The 22,665-nt window shown below is 39.5% G+C and overlaps 1 pseudogene; it reads right to left on the minus strand.

Moving 5' to 3' along the window:
* Positions 1-7,472: 7,472 nt before the first annotated feature.
* On the minus strand, positions 7,473-7,711 carry LOC118841771 (annotated as a pseudogene).
* Between the last annotated feature and the right edge of the window lie 14,954 nt (positions 7,712-22,665).

The raw sequence follows: 22,665 nt of genomic DNA on the forward strand, positions 1-22,665 counted from the left end.
GACATTTAGGGGTGTGCTAAAACCAGCTTATAAGTTTAGAAAAGCTGACTGTTCAATTTTTAGTGTGAGCATTCATACCTCAGAAACTGGCAAATGTTGTAAATCAGGCTTAATTTATTGTTCTGTCAAAGACAAGAAAAAGATTGAGAAAATGGTAATAATGCATATTAAACTTAAAAGCATGCTGTGTGTACATGTTTTTTTGTGGTCATTGAAGGGCCAGTTGTTAAACATTCCTCAGTACACCCCTGTATAAACCCTGCTTTGCATGACCATGTCATGAATGAATGGCTCTTCTGGTCACCTGGCTTCAACTTCCTGGACAGAAGCAAAGCATAGCCATGGTACATGAAGTGACCGGGATGAGGAAAGACACAGACACAGTCCAGTGACTCCCCATAGTCATCTGTATCGTCAAGGCAATATTCACAGCAGTTGCTATTACTATGAGTGTGCTGGCGTGGTTCTGAATCCCAAAATATAACAGACTCTCCACATAAAAGAGAGAAGCAAAACATTTATTCAGACACCAGAAAGCCAAATCCATCACAGCAAAAGAGAAGTTAAAACACATCATCATTAGAGAGAGCAACTCCATTCCATAGCCTTGCCCCACTCCTGCTGGGGCCTTCCCACAAACAAATACAGCTAGCTGCCTATTGCTCCCTCCCTCTCCTTCAGCTCTAACTGCTCTGAGCATTTCCTCTTCTACCCTTCCTGTTCCACTCATTCAGCAAGCTCCTCCCACCACCTGTGACTTAGGCTTCCTATGATGTAACCAGGTCACATGGGCCTATTAATAGATGGGAAGATCTTCAAATTAAGCAAAAATACATTATCAGTACATCATCTCCAACCTGCAGCTGGTTTCCCAATGGGTCAGCATATTTTCTGGGACATACAAAGTTTAGAATTGTGATTTCACTGCCGTAGGGGAAACTCCTGGCAAGGAAGCTCCCTCTACCAGTTTGGATCAGTAACTATTCTATACCTTGGGGCCCTAGGAAGGTTAAGGGACTTGTCTCAGGTTGCAGTAAATATGCATCAGAGACAAGATTTGAACTCAGATCTCTTAACCACAGAGGCCGACTCTCTATTCACTACTCCACAACACCTCTATATATCATAACCTCTACGAAAGGGAAGACTCCATACATTTTTTCCCCTTTTTCCACATGCCAAAGTCATATTTGATTTATCTCCTCTTTCTCCTACTAAACTAGGAGGTAACAGGGCAACAAGGATATGACTAATCTTATAGCTATTGCCGTTAATGGGTATCTCCTCTTCTTCTTAAGTACCCCAGGTAGATAACACTTCCACATGCTAGAAAGGAGGCAGTTACTCATGGTTCATCTCACCTGCATGGGCCAGAGGAGAGCACACTGGATTTAGAGTTAGAACATCTGGGTTTTTACTTTTAGGGCTCAAAATGGTCTAATTAGTTTGAGTACTTTTAAATTTTTCTAATCAGCTTTGCCATTCTTCTTTGCCATTAACTGTGTAACCTTCGGCAAGTCACTTAATCTTGCACGCCCTCTGTTTGTTAATCTGTAAAATTAGAGAGGTTGGGCTAGGTGGCTTTTGAGATCCCTTGTAGTTCTAAATTGAAAATTCTGTGATCCTAAGTTTTGCTACCCTTGCTTCTGTAATTTCAGCGCATCTACCTAGTTACCATGCCAGCAAATAGAATTCCTGGTCCAATTAAATGTCTCTTATTTTAGATGTTTCCTTAATGTAGCAAAAATATTCCTTATGAGTACCACAACATGGTGCATGGGATTTATTTGATTTCAATGTCCTGTTTCTCTGCATTGTCCTGATTCAACTGGTCTGTTCTGGCCGGGTCTTCGCCTCCCAGATTTATTCGTTTGAGAAGGCAAAGGAGGCTATCTTTTGCCTCACTTCTTCCCTAGCCCTTGACTACTGAATGGGTGTTGCCTCAGACAAACTGAGACCTCAGAAAGACCTTAGCTTAAAAAGGCCATAGTCTCCCACTGCATCATTTCCAGTCATCCTGGCCTATGTCTTGCCACTGGACTCAGGTGACTGTGGAGGACAGAATGAAGGTGATGACTTTGCACAGCCCTGCCTCACTTAAATCCAATTCACTTGCAAATCAAGACATCCCCCTCCTAATGTCATTGGTCTTCTTCAAGAATGAAGGACAAACAACAAAAAAGCCTGATGTAACCAGATTTTTGTCACCATTTGCTTCCCTGAACTGAGCAGGGAGGGAAGAAGTATATGAGAAAATGGGGGTTCTCAAAGCCAGTCTCCAAAAATAATCCTTCAGAAGGTGCCTGCCATTGGTGCCTAGGTTAACTTTCTTCTGCCACTACCTAAGGGTAAAAATTAAGATGGCACTAGCAGCTTCACAGCCTATCTTTTCTGACTTCCCTTCCTCTCTAGATATCCTACTCTCACTGTATCTAATCTCACCGGGACAATTGGAATAGACTCTTTGAGAAATGTCTCTATCTCAGGCCCTCATATCTCCGGTTCATCTTTCATACATCTTAAAAACCATAAAAACCCATCTTCCTTATTTTGCTATGTCTCCGCTCAAAAACTTTCAATAGCTCCTAATTGCCTATGAGAGAAAAACAAAACATAAAGCTTGGCTGGCGTTTAAAAACTTCCACAAATATATATTGAGTCCACTTTTCCAATCACATTTCACAGAAAATCCTCTTTGTTCAGCCCCCAACTCCAGGCAAACTGGTCTGCCATTCCCTGTTTTAGTGCCTTTTTTCTGCCTTCCATCTGTCATGCGGGCTTTTCTCCATACATAAAATGTACTCCTTCATCTCTATATGTTGAAATTCTCTTCTTCCTTCAAGGCACAATTCTAGTTCCACCTCTACCATGAAGCCCTTTCAGATCCACCCCCCCAGCCGAAAATAATCTTTCTTCCTTCAAATTTTCTTAGAATTCTTTGTTAGAGTCGCTCCTTTATTTTCACCCACTCTATCTTGGAATGCATCTGCGTGTATACTTTTTTGTAGGTTGGAAGCTCCTTGAGGGTAGATACTATGTCATATTTCACCTTTGCATCTCCAGAACATTAAGAAATGATTCTTAAAAGCATGCTAGATTTGGAGTCAGGGGCCTGTGTCTGAATCTCGGCTTTTCCACTTGCTACCTTTGGGTCATTGGACAAATTATTTAAACTCTCTGGACCTCAGTTTCTTCATTTATAAAATACAGGAGTTGAGCTAGGTCATCTCTAAGGTCCTTTCCAGTTCTCAATCTATGATCCCGTGGTTTATAAATCAAATTGAAATAGTACAACATGGTAGGTTCGTTTGGTTGCACTATTGATCTTTACTATAATTTGAGGGGACAAACTACACACAAATTCCAGGTTATTCAATCAGTTTGCAGCAGGTTTAAAAAATTCAACAGTCCCTCATAGGCATTTCCTATAGTTACTTCCCTTTGAACCTGCAGGTTTCTACTGCAGGCTAATGCTGACCCTTGTGGTCAGTGACTTTTCTGGCTAATCTACCCTCCTTTCAACCTCAGGCCAAAGCTGAGCTCTCTTTCTATTAGCTCCCCAGGTACTTGGAGAAGCTCTATTTGGGCCCCAGGTCACTCTTTTTAGCTTTAGGTAGAAACTGTTTTTCTGTCAGTTACTGACCCGACAACTTGGCTGATGTTTTCTGGACTCTGCCTACAGAAAATCTCAGATGAGCTTTTGTCCTGATTATGAATACTAAGCTTTTAATTTAGTTTCTTGAGTTGAGGCCTCCATCTCAATCAGTATACACTGGCTTTTTTCTCTGTTTCTTAGGATCATAGGGTTTAGAGGTAGAAGAAACAATAGAAATCATCTGATTCAATACCTTCCTTCTGTGGATGAGGGAGCTGAATCCTAGAGAAGCTGTAACTTATGCAAGATCACATAGAAGGCAGCCTATCTAATACTCAAATCCAAGACTATTGACTTCAAATCCAGTGCTTTTGCATTAAATTATACTTCCCCTTCTCTTCTCTCTTGTGTTTGTACTCAAAATTTTCCTAGCAGTTGTGTCTCAACTCCAGATTGTATCATCCTAGCTTTTCTTAGCTCCTCTCTCAGGCCATAACATCCCTGAAAAGCTCCATTAGCTCATTAGAACTCTGCTTTCCCCCTGAAACTATTCCAGAGGCCTCCCTTCTCAGTATGGTAGATGTGACTAGGTTCAAGCTATATAATTAATATGTTAAAGAAACATGCCATGCAAACATTTGTTTTTGTTGTTCAGTTCCTTCAGCCCTGTCTGACTCTTTTTGACCCCATTTTCTTGGCAAAAATACTGGAGTTCTTTGCCATTTTCTTCTCCAGTTCATTTTACAGATGAGGAAACTGAGGCAATTGGGGTACAGTGATTTGCCAAGGGTCACACAGCTAGTTAGTGTCTGAGGTAAGATTTGAATTCAGGAAGACTCATCTTCCTAACTTCAGGCCTGGCAGTCTATCCACTGTGCCACCTAATTGTCCACCATTCAAACATATGCGAATTTAAATACAGATCTTGGGAAGCCAGTGCAAGTACCAAGATAATTCAGTGACTATGTTGTTCTTAGCAATTATGGCACGAAGCAAGCTGCTGGCCATGGTGCTGACATAACTGGCCCATTGGTTTTTTTAACCCCAGGAAACAGCAGTGAGATGAACTACCCTATGGCTTAGCTATTGTTGAACCTTGTTTAGGCAGAGAAAAAAATGCTGCTTATTTTGGCACCTACACAGGTAGGCCTGGGCCAAAAAGAACCAATAGAGGAGCCCCATCCATTGCTTATTATCATTACATTAATGTTTCTCTCCCAAGCCCCTAACATGCTAAGGCAATAGTTCCTAATTATTTTTGCGTCATAGACCTTGCTGGCAGTCAGATGAAGCCTATTGACCCTTTTTCAGAATAATATTTTTAAATGCATAAAATATGATGCATGAAATTACAAAGAGAACTGAAATATAGTAATCAAAATATTAAAAAACAAAAAAAAGTTCATGGACTCCTGGATAAGAATCCTTGTGCGAAGTGCTCTGCAGTCCTTGCCATGCTGGCTCAGGGTAGGATATTGTAGGCATTGGTCTTTTGAAGAATCCTACCCTTAAAGTGTCTGATGGCATCCCTCTTTTAATTCCCAGAGATGTTTGTTGGGTACAAATTGGCCTCAGCCAAATAGGTTTTCCTGTCTTCTGCTTGTCCTGAGTAGGGTAGGGCTCTCTTGTGGGGTCCTTCATATCCTTTATGAGACAAAAGATGCTTTGTAGGTCATTCCATTTCAAGATTCCTGTCTGAGAAACATTTTTTTGAGGCCCTGCTCTTATCCACTAATAGAGGGAATAGAACAGAATGTTGAAGGTTCAGAACATTCATGAAACGTTCAGTTTGAAAATATTCTGTCTCTAGAATTCTGTGCATGTCTTTTGTTTTTGTTGAAATTGATATGTTTATAATTTTGTAGAGGATCGTAAGACAGTTTCATTGACAATTAATTATAAATGTAATTTTATAGTATTATGTCAACAATAAAGGCAAAAGACTTCTCTGGCTAGTTTTAAGTATGAATAGCACTGTTGGAAATAGTTCAGTGATCATGGTTCAGCAAAGATGAATTATTATCATCTGCAATAAGCATCTCCAACTCAATTCAATTAATAGTCATAGAAGCATAGAATATTAGAGCTGGAAGGGATATTAGAGATTATCTAGCTTACCAGTCTCATAGTTTTAATTAAAAAACAGATGGAACAGTTTCTTCCCTTAAGGAGCTTACATTCTACTGATGGGTGTGGAAATGAGGAAGCTGAATATTTTTTCTTTCAGCAAATATTTTTAAAATTAAATTTTATTTTTTCAGTTATTTTTCTCTAACCCCACAAAAAATAAAATCCTTGTAACTAATATGCATAGTCAACTAAAACAAATTTCTACATTGTTCATGTTTTTTTTTAAAGTATGCTTTATTTTGAATCCTCAGTCTTTTTCCCCTGTCAGGAGTTGAGTAGCTTGAAGCTGAAGTTTTAAAAAGGTAACTGCCCAAAATATTCAATTCCATTTCAACCAACATTTATTGAGCATCAGCAAAATACAGAGCACTGTGTTATATACCAGGGATGTGAGAATCATAGAACTGTATATTTAGAACAGGGAGGGAATTGAAAAAAAATAGTTATTCAGCTCCATAAAAATATTTTCTGATCTTTGAGATGACATAAAGCACAACTATCCAATTTTTTTAAAAATGAAGAAATTGAAACCCAGAGAAATTGCATCACTAGCCTAGTGCCACCCAAGTAGCCACAGACAGGTTTTGACCCCAGTTGTCTGACTCCAGAGCTCCTTATATAACCCATCATCCCTGGTGGAGGTTACTACAGAGCCTTAAAAGGATGAGTAGTCCAGTAGATCTGGTCTTACTTTTCACCAGTCAATAGTTGTGGCCAATGGTATATTTCTCATTACCTCTGATGAAAAATATTAGGGACTTGGTTTTAGAGATTGGACAGAGTGTGATTCTCTTTGAAGCTTTCACAAAGCAGGCAAGAATTTCGCACCATTTTGAGTGCTGCAGGTGGAGAATTTAACAGCTGGTGGGAGTGCAAATTAGAGCCAATTATAATTTGATTGACCTGCCTTGACAATAAAACTGTCTTCCCTAATTTAAAATGCTTAGCAGGATCCTCTCTGCCCTGGTAAAGTGGTGGTTTCAAACACAGAGCTGCTCAAACTAGTAAATTCTTTAACAAGGCTTTGACAGTAATAAAGATTTATTTATATGGTATCTTTTCCCCTTTTGAACTAAAATGGAAAATGTTCAACCTGAAGAATGGTACAGTGAGTGAGTGGAAGGGTGTTGGGACTAAGGGACAAAGCAGTTGGGGTGAAGCAGTTAGATGACTTGAAAAATTCAAGTAACTTTTGAAATCTAGGGAAAAATATGCAGTCTCATTTTAAGTATGTAATGCCCATGGCTATGATATTTGCATTAGAAACAAACATAAAAGCAGGGAGTTAACAGGAATCCAAACTATTCCCAAATGCTGAAAAGATCGCAGTATAAGAAAGCTTCTATTTTTGTTTAGATTGTAGAAACTAATTTATTCCTGCAGTCACCTTTTCCAAATAGGCAGGAGGAGGTCTTGGACTCCCATCCAGATTCAATCTAGTCATTTCTTAATCCATGAAGTACACAAAGCTTGTGTATTTTTTATGTCTAACATATGAACTTTATTAAACAAACGTAATTCAAGGAGAAGTCAAATAGGCACTCTTAAAGAGAAAATTGACTAGAGAAAAATTGCATCTTAAATATTGTAAAGCAACCTACTTACAGTGGCATTTAACTGAACTCTGTTGCTGTGAGTACAACCCATGCACAGGCATGGATGAAAGATTTGTACATTTTTTAATTACTACCGTATATACACATATACATAATTTGAAAAAAAATTAAATGAAAAACCCAAATAAGCTTCATTTTTGTTGTTCTTTTGGGAGAGGTCTTCTAAAGAGCAGAATATGTGGTTCTGGCTCATGAATCGTGTAATGAACCCATCTAAGACTCTTCTGGACACCCAATCTCCTCCACTACTCTTTTGACATCAGGTGGGTTTTTGGTACTTGTTTGGAAAGTTCTCTAGGTAACATAACATGCCAGGATTTGTAGTGCTCATCAGGATGTTGTCTGAGTAGTAGATCTGCTTGTGGGCCATGCTGATGTCAGCACAGAGTCCGGAAGAGCTATGCTGGTGACAAGCAGCAGCACTGAGGAAGACACCAGGGAAGCCCTGTGCATTTTTTTTAATTGTCTTGTTTGAGTATTCGTTTTCTTTGATCTTTAAGGACTTTAATCTGCATTATTTTTGTTGTTTTGAGTAACTTCTTGAACTCCAGGTTCAAGGTTTCAGGTAGGTTATTTTTATTGGGTCTGTCTTGGTGGCATTTGACTATTCCAATATCTTTGCCAAGAAAACCCCAAATGGAGTCATGAAGAGCCAGACATAATTGAAAAATGACTGAAAAACGCATATACACATCTATCTATCTTTCTATCTATCTATTTATCTATCTATCATCTTGCCTCAGTATTTATACTGTGCTATACAATCCAGGAAAGTAGATAGTACAAATATTAGTATCCTTAGATGAGGAAATTGAGGCTGGGAGAGTAGCCTGTTTAAGCTTAAAATGCCAAATCACCAACTAGTTGCAGTCAATGTTTTGGATGCAAAAGCATTTAGTGGAGAGTGTACATGATTCACAAAACCTCTTCCAATATTCCTAAAGACCAAATAAGATTCTTCTCAATCATTCAATCTATTAACTAATCATCGATAACCATTTATTTATCTATCCATCCATCCATTCACTTATTTCTTTACTCATTTTTTTACTTATTTATCTAGTTGTTTATTAATCGATTGATTTACTATATGCTAAGCACTGTCCTACATATTGGGGATGGAACTGTGAAAAATGAGATAGTCTCTGACCCCAAGTAACTTACATTCTACTGAATGTAATGGATACATGTGTGTATGTATATATACACATATACATATGTGCATGTGTATATATAAACATATACATATACACATGCATATATTTACATATATGTTAAATTGATATATTTGTAGTCTATAAAACAACCGAAAAGTGATGGGAAGCACTTAAAATATGGAGGAATCAAGAAAGACCTTTTGAATCAGGTGACATATGAGCAGAGACTCAAATGAAACTTGTGGTTTTAAGAGGAGGAGAAGCATCTTGGGCATGGGGGATAGATTGTACAAAGCATGGAGGTGAGAGATAAAATATTACATACAGGGAACAACAAACAGAGAAAAGGTAATGTATACTCATCTTAGAAAGGTAACTTGGAAACAGATTTTAAGGGCTTTAAATGCCAAAAAGAAGAAATTTGTATTTTATTTTAGAGGCAATAGGAAGCCATTGAAATTATTTAAACAGATGGGAGAAGGGTTGATGATGTGGTTACAACTATACTTTAGGAATAATCATTTGGCAGATGTGTAGAGCACAGATTGGAGAGGGGCAAGAGGGGGGTGTAGCAAGGCACTATGGCCTTGCTATCTGGCTTCATTCAGATGATAGAAGTTTGAATCCGACTTCTGATAATTACTATTTGACCTTGGGCAAGTCACACAACTTCTCTGGGTCTTAATTGTTTCATTTGTACATGGTATCTCTAGGCTACATCCCCAGATTGTACTTGCACTGGTAAGTTGGGTCCCCCAGAGGGTAGCTACTATCTCAGGGCTCTAGAGAACTTCTCTATGGACATAGAGATATTAGAGTGACAAGTTAGAAGTAGGTGACTATTTCTAACACTCATGAGTGAGTTCATGAGCACCTACCAGTATGCTTCTCATGAACAGACAGTATATTTAATTACTTCCTAGCAAAGGGATTTACTTGATAGTAAAAATGAAGCTCAGTAGGGAAACCCCCCATAAGCCTAAGCCTTTGGGTACATACTCCTACAAATCTACATTGTATCCATAGGAAGAGTTGGCTCATATTTAATGTACAATAGAAGTATGATGCATTGTAGGATACATGTGTGGGAAAGGCAATTCAAAATTGCTAGTACTACAGGGTCTAGGAGTGATTTTTCTTTTTTGGGTTTTCAGTCAGCTCGTATTAGGTGCAGAATCTCTGCTTGGCAAGTGATTTAGCTGATTATCTTCATAATCTGTTTCTTTAGGATATCATCTAAATGCAGCATGAGTCTTCAGTTGAACAAGTCTTGGAAAGTGCATTAATCAGTTTTTGAAAGGTGGCTGGGATGTTACAGAATGCAAAAAGGCATGGCAGCCTATTCCTATTGGTAAAGCCGGCCTACAATGTGATTTTCCATCTATCTCCCTCTTGTATACCTTTTAAGTTGTTGTTCATCCTTCTCCAGATCTATCTTCTCCAATAGATTTAACTTTGAGAGTATCACAGCTTGATCCAATTAGTAATCTAGGAGGCCCTGTCATTGTGGTGGGGGGTGGGGTGGGGCTGTACCACAGGATGATCAGAGTGCCTACATAGGTACTTTTCAAGATGGCTAAATTTTCTGAAAGACTGAACTTTGGATAAATGGGATGAAATAAGATGTCATTCTGGCATATTAGTAATGATGGAAGAGGAGGAGACAGAGGAGGAGGGAAAGGAAGGAGAGAAGGAAGGGAAGGAGGAAGAGAAGAAGAAGAAAGTGATGATGATGGTGATGATGGTGATAACCTCTGGATGAAACTAAGGACTACACAGTGGTGGTAATATCTAAACTTCTCTGTAAAAATAAAACTTGGACCTGCTCATCAATGTCACATCTGTTTCTTTGAACATCACCCACAGGTCATACTAAGTAGCAAGTCACAATGCTTAATTACCAGGTTCTGGAATGCAGCCAACCTGTCCACATTTAAATGGTTCTTTTTGCAGTGTATCTCCACTGGGTTGGACATGTGCACATAGATGATAGAAAGTAGCAGGATGCCGGAGCAGCTGCTGCCTTGTGAGTTGAAATAAGGGTAATCACAAGATGGATAGAGAGATGTTAGAATGACACATTGAATTATAACTCCATGTAATGGGACATAGCTGTGAAGTGTGGGGAAATGATGGGCTACAGATCAATCCAAATCTGGTATACATTATGAAGTGGTGACTGGTTCATTTGGGGGAAAAGCTTTGAGGGAACTGGGAGGAGAATGGACAGGAATTTAAACAGAGAGGAGATAGGCAAATAGCAATAGGAACTGTTTTCAGCAATTATCACAGTTTGCAGCTGCCAACCAAAGGTCATTCTTTATCTGCACGTTGTGGGAAGGACAACTGGCCCACCATTGATTCTTGCTATTTCACCCACACGTAGATATAATGACATCAGTAGAAATGCCTTTTCTATTGCTAGAAGTTCATAAGGCTGTCATCCATAGTAAGTAGATCATGTAAAAGTTCTCACATCACAATGACTGGATCATCTCATAAGATTATCAGTATAGTATGGGTGAAAAGAAGAATCAATGATCCACCTAGACCCCATTTGGGCTAGAAGAACCGCTAGCGGGGATGTTCTTCCCCATGGACTTCTTATAAACTGTCCTTAACCAAGGATGCCAGATCCCAGAGAGTATCTCTGCAGGAAGGTTGTCATGGCTTTTCATACCAGGTAGACAAGCTGGAAATTGCTGACTACAAGCCTTGCAATGATCTGAAGGACCACTGGTCTCTTACCATCTGCCCTTCCCATGCATCCTCAGGTCTTCCAGGCCTTATCATCTGCCTTACTGCCATGCTCTTCAGATCCATGGGCACTGATATCTGATCTATTGATTTATTCTAAGAACAATTGGGCTTTGCCATCTACCCTCTCCCCAACATACCCTTAGGACTTCTTGGCTTTTCCATCTGTCTTTGCTGTTGAACTTTTTCGTATATGTTATTCCCCCAAGTAAGAGTTGTGAGCTCCTTGAGAGCAGGGGATGTCTTATTTTTCTCCCATTTATATCCCTAGCATTTAACGCAGTACTCGCACATAGTAAGCACTTAATGAATGTTTTCATTCATTCATCGATTCATAGAGTACTGACCTGAGAGTTGTGCAATTTGTGTTCTAGTCCTGGTCCTGTCACTAATTAATGCAATGTTGATCAAGTCACTTCACATCTCTGAATCTGTTTCCTCACAGGTAAAAGGAGGGCATTACAATAGGTGTCCCTTCCAGTCTACGATCATCAGATTCAAAGGACAACTATATTCTACATACGTTCTTGTATGGTGACATGCAATAATGAAGCTGCCCAATAAACATGTTAAGTCATGATTGCAGGGTCAAATATTTATTGTATGCCTATTATTTACATAGTATTAATATATTTTAAAAATCCTATGAGAGACATCTAGGCTTGTTTTAAAAAAAAATGACATGGTAGTCAACTATTTTCCTGTCTTCATTCCATTTCTTCTTTGCCTTCGGTAAATTGCAGTTATGAGATTTAAATTGAACACTTTGGGATCCTAGAGTCTAGAATAATTTATGTGTAGGGTTGTGGAATTCTCCCCTGTAGGTTTTTCTAATCCTTCTAGAGCAGAATAGCTAGTCATTTCTGGGAATAGCTTGGGTTTAGTTTATCTGGCTTGTAGGCAGGGGAATGGATGAGATGATCCCTTGAGTTCCTTTTAGCCTTAGGGTTCTATTATCATTTTCCATTCATTCACACACTCATTCAATAACGATTTATTAAGTATTTACTATGTGCAAACTACTGCACACAGACAGTGAGAAAGATGCAAAGAAAATTAAGACGTGGGTGCTGCCCTCATGGAATTTACGATCTTCTCTCATTGCCAGCTGTCCTCTTGGCATGTGAGACTCTGGTTTGGCAAATCCTCCATCCTCCATCCTCATAATCATCTTGAGATTAATCTTCATCAGCCAAACATGAGAACAAATCCACAAACCTACGTGGAATTTGGGCTTATTACTTTAGTCACATCGAAATGAAAGTCTGAGTTATATGGTAACCACATTCCTGTAACTTGAAACTATGTTAACAGGATGCATTGTCTATGGAAAATGGAAGGGAAAGGAGGAGTATATAATGTCTGTATTTAACTTCGTTTTTGGTTTTTAGAGTTGAGAGCAAGCTTAGAATCGCCTATCTTTGATGAGAGCAACAAATTAATCTAAGGTTGCCTTTAGGGTAGATTATGAAGGCAAATATGCCTCTGGGTTGGTGTGTTCTAAAATGCTTCCAATACCGCAGAGTTAACTGTACTGACGATAGAGAGAACTAGAAGAAATCTTATTGTGGCAGAGTGGTACAGTTCTGGGGAATGTAGTTACCTTGGAGACTTTCTCTGTGAGTCTGAACTTGAATTCCCCTCTGTTAGATTTATCCCTGGGAGAGAGGCTTATGCTTTGGGCTGTACTCTAAACTGCTTGAAGTCTTAGGTACCAGAGTACACCAAAGGACTGTGTAGAGATGACAAGGTCAGTGATAGCTGTGGCCTTGACAACACCTCTTAAGTCCTTTTCCATTCATTTCTGCTTTCATACCTTAGAAGTCACAGGGCCTTGGCAGTCAGTATTTTATGACACTCGGACACCAGCCATTAAAAAGCTTGTTTAAGAAACATATTGGGCCATGCTCCAGTAGCAGTCTTGATTAAATAAGCTTTTCTTTGAAGCCCATGTGGGAAGAAACTCTAAAGGCAACCTTGTGTGCTTTGCCTGTGTTACTCCCCACCCTTGTACCTGTTATTCTGTGTGAACACTCATCATTCTCTCAATTACTGCTCTATGACTGGGTCTCAGTCAAAGAGTCATATTCAAGATGATTTTTGTTTATCCATCTACCTGTAGGAATCAAGGAATTAAAAAAAATGTATACCCACCAAAGTGTCTACAAAGAGAAATGCTTATGAAGCACAATGATAATAATAAATCCCTGGTCACATGGGATTTTAGGAGTTAAGAAATGAATAAAGCAACAGATATTTTTATTTGAATCTGGGCCTCAGTTTCTTCATCTGAAAAGATCTCTGAGGCCACTTCCAGCTCTAAATCTATGATCTGATGATAATTGACAAATATTTACCTAGTAAATGTAATGTAAATATTTGAATAATGTAAATAAGAATTAAATTTAATTCCTGTCCAGGAAGAACTTGCAACAGAGCTATAATAGAGACAAGACACCAAACTTCATGACTGTCATGGACTCCAACCCCAATCTTAATCTATTGAAATCTCTTCCTTATTTCAAGACCAAAATCACATCCATTTGTTTATGAAGCTTTTCTCGACACTCCATTGCCCCAACATTATCATTTTCCTCATCCACATCAGGTAACAGCAATTTCTTTGCCTCAAATTTCTCTGGTCCTTTCCATAGTTCTTATCTCACTGCCCCTTGTACTGTGCTTATTTGTTTATATCTTTCCTGCATGTTAGCTTGTAAGCTCTGAGAGCAACGGTTTTGGGGTCTGTTTATTTTTTGCCACTCCTCAACAGCCTAACATAGAATTCTGCACACAGCAATACTTGCAATGTTCTTAGCCTGGCATTTAAAACCCTCTAAAATCTGTTCCCGACCAACATTTCCAATCTTACTTTGCATTGTTTATACATTCTATTGCAGCCAAATTAGACTATTGGCCGTACTCTCAAATCGACTGATAGTCTTATATTTCTTTGCATGTGAGCAAACAACTCTCCATGCATAGAATCAACTCCCTTTTCATTTTTACCTTTCAGAGTTTGTTTCTTCTTTCAAAGCTTAAAGATTTTTCCTCCATGAAGCCTTCTTTGTCTAGATCTTTTCTTTGTATTATACTTGTCTCTTTACATGTTGTTTATCGAGTAGAATATAAGTTCCTTGAGCAGAGGGGTTGTAACTATTTTTATTTTGTACACAAGCATGCATGTGACAAATATCCTTCACACATGTTTGCTGAATCAAACTGAATTAATAAATATTTGTTGAATATATTATACTTATCTGTGTTTATACTCTGTTGCTACAGCAGAATGTAAGCTCCTTGCAAACAGGTACTTTTTTCTTTTTTGACTTTCTATCATCAGTACCTAGCATAGTACCTTGCACATAGTAGTTGCTTAATCCATGTTTCTGAAAATGACAGAGAACGAATAAATGAAAAGAGGGATATGAAAATTAGGTTCAAGAAGACAGTGATTTATCTGAATGGAGCAGATAACCCTTAATATAGGGAAAATAACACTGTATTTCGAGTCAGAGAATCTGGATTCCAATTGTAATCGTGCCTACTTTACTACCTGTAAACTTTGAACCTCTCTAGGCCACAAAATGCAAGAGCTGACCAGATGATATTTAGGATCTTTTTAGCTCTAAATCTATGATCCTGTGGTTAATAGGGTATTAGTTTGGAATCTGGTGGTGCAGGGCCTTGGATACCAGGTCAAAGAGATTGACATCTTTTCTGTAGAAGATGGGGAGCCACTGAAGGTTTCTGAGTAGGAAACAATCCAATTTCTACTACACACCTACCCATTTTATATTCAGACTACATTAACCTATCCCCAAGGGTCAAAAGTTCTGAAGATGTGTAAAATAGTAGTGAGTTTCATTTTCTTTATTATAATAAAAGGAAAGTTCAAGATGAAATTTTCATCTGTAAGTATTACATTATTAACAATTAATATGAACATTACTTAGTAAATTCTGTAAAGAGCTTTGAAGATGAGAAGTACTATACCAAGAGATAGGATTATTATGATGATTGTTATTGATGATAATAATATTAACTTGGTATCACCCAATGGGGATGTGGTAGTTGTAGACGAATTTTTTTGCTATGAAAAGGAACAAAGAATTCTTTTCTTACCATTGAAGATACATATCCCTACTTTAAGATTGCATATTAAGAAATTACTCCCATGATTCCCAACCTTTTTAGAATTTGTTTAATTTTGTAACACTTCTTTTTTTTTAACACTTTCTACTGTTTGTTTAATTTTCCTTCTAAAAGACAAGAGACCTGAATGGATGTATTTAAGGAAATCATTGCATCTATAATACTATGAGCCTAACCAGTAATCAATAAATACAGGGTGTTCCAAAAGTCTTAGTGCAAGTTTCAGCTTTCCACTTGGCCTACTTTATTACCTGTGAAGTCTTCAGCCTCTCTGGGCCTGTTTCCTTAAGCACAAAATGTGAAAATTGGTTTAAGTGACCTTTAAGGTCCTTTTTAAGCTCTAAATCTATGATTTTGTGAGTGATGGGAGCATTTGTGAGTGATGGGGGCATGGGGGTCCTGATTGTGGAGGACCTTGAATACCAGACCAAAGAGACTGAATTGTATTTTGTAGATTCTGGGGAATCATTGAAACTTAAAACTACACAGAGATATTTGGAACGCCCTGTACTTGTTGAATTAAAGACTCTTGAGGCTGACCTCCTATTTATTCTGTAGAGAGAGATTCATACTAACATCCTGTTTATCCTAAGAAAATACAGGCAGAAGAAAGGTTTACTGATAGATAAGTGGGTAGTGCAGTGGACAGAGCAGTAGATTAGGAAGACCTGAGTTTGAATCCTGCATTATATACCTACTCACTGTGTGACCTTGGGTAGGTCACTTGACCTCTTACAGCCTCAGTTTCCCTATTTGTAAAATGAACCTAATGATACCACCTACCTCACAGGGTTGTTGTGAGGATCAAATAAGATAACATATGTAAAACATTTTTCAAATCTTAAAGTGCTATATAAATGCTATTGCCTTGTGACCAGCTCATCTCTTTTTCTGGTCATTTGACCAGCTCATCTCCTTTTCTGGTCATGTATTCCTCTGAAGATCCTACTTCACAGGCGTAATTCCTAGCTCATAACGTGATAACATCTGGTTATACCCACCGTAGACCGTTCCATTTTCCCTTTGAGTGATCCTCAACTTCATTTCATCAGAAAATATAGTAGTCCAGGACTTCAAGCTACATGATATTATTAGACATGAAAAGATGGGCTTTTGGAAAGATGGGGAAAGCTCTTTGTGGTAAAATATGAGAAATGGATAGAGGGATGATTTTGAGACTGATTACAATCGTTTCTCCAGAAGTCTTACTGACACAAATAAAATTCCAGAATGAGGATACCAAAAAAGTTCAAAAGCAGATTCAATCAACAAAAGCTTGATCTTGTCACCAAGTGGCATAATCTTCCACTATCCTTCTCTGTGAGAATTTACAAATGAGTTTTGACCCTAAACTAATGCCACCCTTGGCTACTGTATCCTTCCACTCAGCAAGAAGACAGAATTAGTTTTTCATTTGTTTATTGTCCTCCTTCTGATGTCATCTCATCTAGCTTTATTTAATCTTTTTTTAATTTCCCAGTTTCTCTCTGTCTTATAAAACAGAGCAGATGAAAAATAGAAAAGATATTTTAAAATTTTCAAATTAAACTACTGACCATTAAGAACAGTGAAGCTGCCATGTTTGAAATCTAATGCCACAGTCTTAGATATTCTGCCCAAGGAAGTGCAGGAGGATCCCATTTAATAGCATTATAGAGTCCATTCATGTTATGACCACATTAATTCTACTAAGGACTTAGAACACCACTTACCTAAAATATGTCCCAAAAACTGAGCAAGAAAAGGTATAAGAAATTCTACTACGATATAATTCCAAACTACCTTTATATCCTATGACACAGTCTGTTCTCTCCTTCATACATTCTATGTTCTGAGCAAGCTTGACTACTACCTGTTTTAGAATTTGACTTGCTACTTCCTGCCCCTGGGAATTCTTTCCTCTCTACCTTTCCACCTCTCCACTTCCACCAGCTCAGGAGTCATCTCCACCATGAAGCTTCCTCTAATTAACCCAGTTAGAAGTGCACAAAATTTCTAGAGTCCTTTGAGTGTAACTCATCTTTGCCCTTATGACACCCTACGTTGTATTATACTTAACTGTGTACTTATCTTTCTTCTTAATAGACTATCAGCTCCTCGAGGTCAGGAGCTATATACTTTTTCATCTTTATATCCCTAATAGGGCTTTGCACATTTTGGCACATAATTTTAGAATTAAATTTAGCTATACAAACCAAAGTAACAGGACTTGAAATGTGAACATGACAAGGGACATCAAAGTAACCCTCTGATCAGCTGACTGGGACATTTGGAGGTAGGCATGCCTGTTTTGGCTCTACGTGGAGGGACTATGCTTTGACCCGTTGCTTAAGAGCATGTGCAACCAGTGGCTCCTGGTTGGTCCTCACAAGACTCTATGATTGAGCGTGGTGCCAAAGAGTAATAGTGGTGTTGGATATGTCCCAATAAAGAGGCAACCTCGAAAGAGGCCAGAAGCTATCGTTTCTCTCTCTCCTTAAAACCCACAGAATGGAACGTTCTTTCTGGCTCACTTGCCAGTCCTTTTTGACACAGCGCTCCCGTAATGGAGACATGTGAGTAACAACCAGAAGCATCTGGTCAGTATGTCCTTTAGCAAAGGGACAAAGCATATGTCCCTTCTCACATAGCCAAAACACACATTTCCAGTTTCATGGGAGATGTCCCAATCTAGCTGCTCTCCTAAATAACCCTGCTCCACAAGGAATCACATTTTATTGTAAACATCAACAGGTCCTATCTTCCAGCTCTAGCAACTGAAATGCAAAGAGAAGCTGGTTGTGTTAGTCCAAGCTCTGATGACTAGTATTAGGTGTCTCTGTGATGGGAGGCCAGGCAACCAAACCAAAGAAGGAAGGCTAGAAATGAAAGCTCCTGCAAAGGTCCCATAGAAGGGGAAGAGAATCTCTTCCATCCAACACATGTTGGCTCTTGGAGCCAGAAGGGAGGATGTATAGTAAAAGGAGCAGTGTTCAAGGCCAGCAAAATATGAGACTGGGGCCTCGTTAAAGAGTCAGCTCTAGGTAAGTGATGTTTTGCCAGAAGATGGAGCTTTCGTTTCTCCTAAAATTCATATATGTTGGTTGGGAGCCTCTGGGCTTCCTGGAATTCCGATTATAAATTCCTGATAGCCTGGTAATCATTTTCAAGCACCGCAGCAATAATTTCCACTAACATTAAGTTTATTGTTCCAATACAGTCTAAGCTCAGCAAAGATGGGACCTTCCTCAGTCAGGGAACAGACGTGTGAAATGCTTCACAGTTAAGAGGCAGTATGAATGGTGCAGAAAAAAAGGGTAAGGGTCAGAAAAACCTAGGTTTTCCACCTGGTTTTGTCATTCTGTAACCTTGGACTAGTCACAGCTTCTCTGAGTCTCAGTTCCGTATCTAGAAAAGGAGGGGGTTAAATAGATAGTCTCTCAGCTCCACTTTGGTTCTCTGGCTATGCAGCCTTTCAAGTCACTGCCTTTGCTAGTCATGTCTTTACTAAAACCTCGAGGAGTATGATACTGAACCTGTCTTGGAAACTGGATAAATTGTATCCTTTAGGTAGGAATTTTAGACCTTGGCATTCAAGAATTCACTGATGCTTTGTAGGGGTCCTGGTTTCTTAACAGAAATGGAAATATTCTAAGGTGAGAGTAATTCAGCCTGAAATAGTAGAGAACTGTTCTTGGAGTCAGAGAGCTATGTTCAAATATGGGCTCTGACAACTTTGAAGCTTTTGACACCCTAGGTCAATTTCCTAATCTCCCTGGAGTTCTGTTTCCTCAGGTGAAAATAGGGATAAAAACATTTATACTACCTATTTTCAGGGCTGTCATAGGGAAAACTTTGCTAAACTACAAAGTGCTATATAGATGATACTTTTTATTATTCTAGGTTTTAGCTTGAATGCACATATGATAATATGCATACATATACATTTATATGTATGCATATATACACACATTTATTTATATAAATATAGGAATATTATATATTTATAAATGTATGTTTATATATTCAGACATGTGTATACACACACGTGTGTGTGTGTATATGTGTATATGTGTATATATATATATATATATATATATATATATATATATATATATACACATACACATATGTATATCTGGTCCCAGGCTAGCCACGCTTCACTTCCCTCCTGGCTCAGCTTCTGTCTCTCAAGGCCTTAAGGACAGAAGTCATTTTTCTTTTTGCTTGTAACTGTTATCCCTAGCACTTAACCCAATGCCTGGCACATAATAAACACTTAACAATTGCTTGTTACCTATATCTATCTATCCACCCATGCATCCATCCATCTACTTACTTATCTCCATCCATCTATCTATCTATCTATCTATCTATCCACCTCTCTCCCTACATAAGAGATCTATATATGTTTGCCTGCACAAGATAGTCAAAATGAGGAAAACTATCTAAAACTAAAACAGACAGAGAATATGATTGATGCCTTCCTGAATGCTTTGTTTCTTAACAGCCAGGTCTGCAGCAGTGGAAACCTTGAACCGCCTCAGGGTCAAGTGTAAAAGGGATTCTGGTGTTCTCCCTGGGCGCCAGAGGCCCCAGTGATCAGGAACAATGACCGAATACTGTATTGGGCTGTCTAATTCCCCATTCATCCAGCACACTGCAGGACTGGAGTCTTGAAACAGCCTCGCTTGATGTCCTTGTGAAAGGAGAACTCGAAAATGTTAAGGTGAGGGCGCCACCTTGTGCCCAACTAGGAAGCCTCCTTCTGATAGCGGGTCCCTGCCGTAAGCGAGAAGTAGGGCAAGGCAGCGAGTCCAGCCGAACCGCTCACTAAGGCAGGCGGGCGGGCAGGCAGGGAGGGATGCGTGCTGCAAATATTTTGGACTTGTGATGCTTCTCAGTACCAGAGAACTTACTCCTTGCCTGATGGTTCTTTCTCCGTGCTCAAAAGGCAGCCGGGCTAGTCACTAAACCAAGGGAGGTGACGCAGGTCACTAAGTTTGTGATGTACTTGGTGGCTGGTCCTCATTTTTCTCTGTGTCCTGGCAGCAGGAGACAGGCAGCTTGTTCTAACTTCGAGGGGGCTCCCGGAAAGCCCCCTCGCTGGGTGTATTTCTGTAGGCGTGGGCTCGCTGGGAATATTATTACCTCATGGAGTCACGAATTTAATGGTATTTCTTCCACTCCATTCAGCACAGCACTAAGTTACAGCGAGCCCGGCTTCAGCACATTACAAACTCACATTGTTCCCCCTGGCACCATGGCTTTATGGTCCCATGCGAGAGAGCCCCAGCTAGACTGAATGCACTTGTGCACAAGGCACACACACACACTCACAGTGCACACATGCTTCCTATGTGCACACACATACACAGAAGCTTTCAGGTCAGAGATTTCTTTGCTTGTCCTCCCTTTGTCTCCAGCTCACTGGTTCTTCTTTCTGATTTTCTTGGTTTCCGAGTCTCTTTCTTTGTTTCTCTGCTTCTCCGCCTGCTTCTCTGTCTCTGTTTTGGCTTTCTCCATCTCTATTTCTCTGTTGCTCTCTCTCTGTCTCTCTCTCTCTGTCTCTCTCTCTCTCTCTCTCTCTCTCTCTCTCTCTCCTGGTTCTCTCTCTCTCTCTCTCTCTCTGTCTCTGAGCCTCTCCATTTCTCTCTCTCTTCCTTCTCTCATTCTCAGCTTCTTTACCTATTCCTCTCTGCTTCTCTGTCTCTGTCTTCTTTCTGGTTCTATGCCTCTCTGTTTCTGTTTCTCTTTGTCTCTCTTTCTGCTCCATCTTTGCCTTTGTCTTTGTCATTTCCACTTTTCCTCCACTTCCCTGTCTGAACGGGAAGACTGAATTCATATATGACTGTGACTGAAGGAATGGATTGATAGCTTCTCTGTTCTTCTCTCTCTTTCCCTTTGAGATTCATCATAATTAAACATGGAACAGTGGTCTGGAATATGGGCCAGCACTACAAATGATTCTGGCTAAAATGCCTTTTGGGGGGATGGGGGGATAGGGTAAGGGAGTGAGGAGTCATTAGCAATTGATTCTACCCGGAGCTTTAACCTGATGCCATTAAGAGTTGGTATTAATCTTCATGGGAGAAAGTCCCCTTTGGATTAAATTAATGCTGGCATTCCCATGAATATAGAAAGCAACTACCCATTGTGGAAGAACCCATTAGAAATTCTAATGACACATCACTTTCTCTACACAGGAGATTCTCCCTTTGTTTGCAATTATCCATTTTGGGCCTGGGGCAGCCAAAACCCAGAAGGAAGAGGGCAAAAGAAAACAAGACATGCCCTATAAGTAAGTTCATTTGGGTGTTCTTGCTTGTTAGTGTTGCTACCTTGATCTATCTGGATCTTGTTGCTTTGACCTTTTAGACTTGTCCATTTCCATAACTTATGCCCGAGTCCCTGGACTCTTGACTCTTCATGTATTCTGACCCTGTTTCTCTGCTGTGTCCTACAAGATTGAATCCCTGGGTTCCTGGCTGTTGCTCTGCTCAGTAACCCCTGCCCTGCTTCTCCACCCCAACCCAATCTGACATGCCCTACTCCAGAGACAGGTTGGGTTCAATTTAGGGCACTTGAGTTTGGGTTAGTGATAGAATAGGTTGAAGTTTCCAGGGAGACAGGTTCACTGCTTTCAGTCAAGTTTCAAGGAGTTTAGACCAGTTCTGACCTTACCCAGTTGCAGAGATCTTGGGAAGATGAGGTTCTAAACTTCCTCAGGAAGCTTGCGTTACTCTCCTGTGCGTCTTTGGTTTTAACTTAGGCAGCATTTGGTAAACCACATGCCTGGGACTACTGAATAGTTACAATTGCTGGAATTGACTTTTGGGATCCCTTGGACTCGAGATTTTTTGGAACTGTATACCCCAAGGCTGTTACCTAGGAAGAAGTCCAAGTCTTTCTTTGAATCCGAGATTTTCGACTCTAAGTAGATCAGCCTCGGAAATGTAAAAAGTTCCTAATTTCTACTCAGGGCAGCTAGGTGGCACGATGCCTAGAGTGCCAGTCCTAGAGTAAGAAAGACTCATCTTTCTGGGTTCAAATCTGGCCTCAGACCTTACTTGTTGCGTGACTCTGGGCAAGTCACCCTGTTTGCCTCAGTTTCCTCCTCTGTAAAATGAGCTAGAGAAGGAAATGGCAAACCACTCCATTATCTTCACCAAGGAAACCCCAAATAGGGTCACAGTCAGACCCAACTAAAAAAATGAATAAACAACAATTTCTGCTTAATGTCTGTCATCAGTAATTTTTTTATCCATTGTCACTT

This window comes from Trichosurus vulpecula, chromosome 1 (genome assembly GCF_011100635.1).
Source record: "Trichosurus vulpecula isolate mTriVul1 chromosome 1, mTriVul1.pri, whole genome shotgun sequence".
Classification (NCBI taxonomy): domain Eukaryota; kingdom Metazoa; phylum Chordata; class Mammalia; order Diprotodontia; family Phalangeridae; genus Trichosurus; species Trichosurus vulpecula.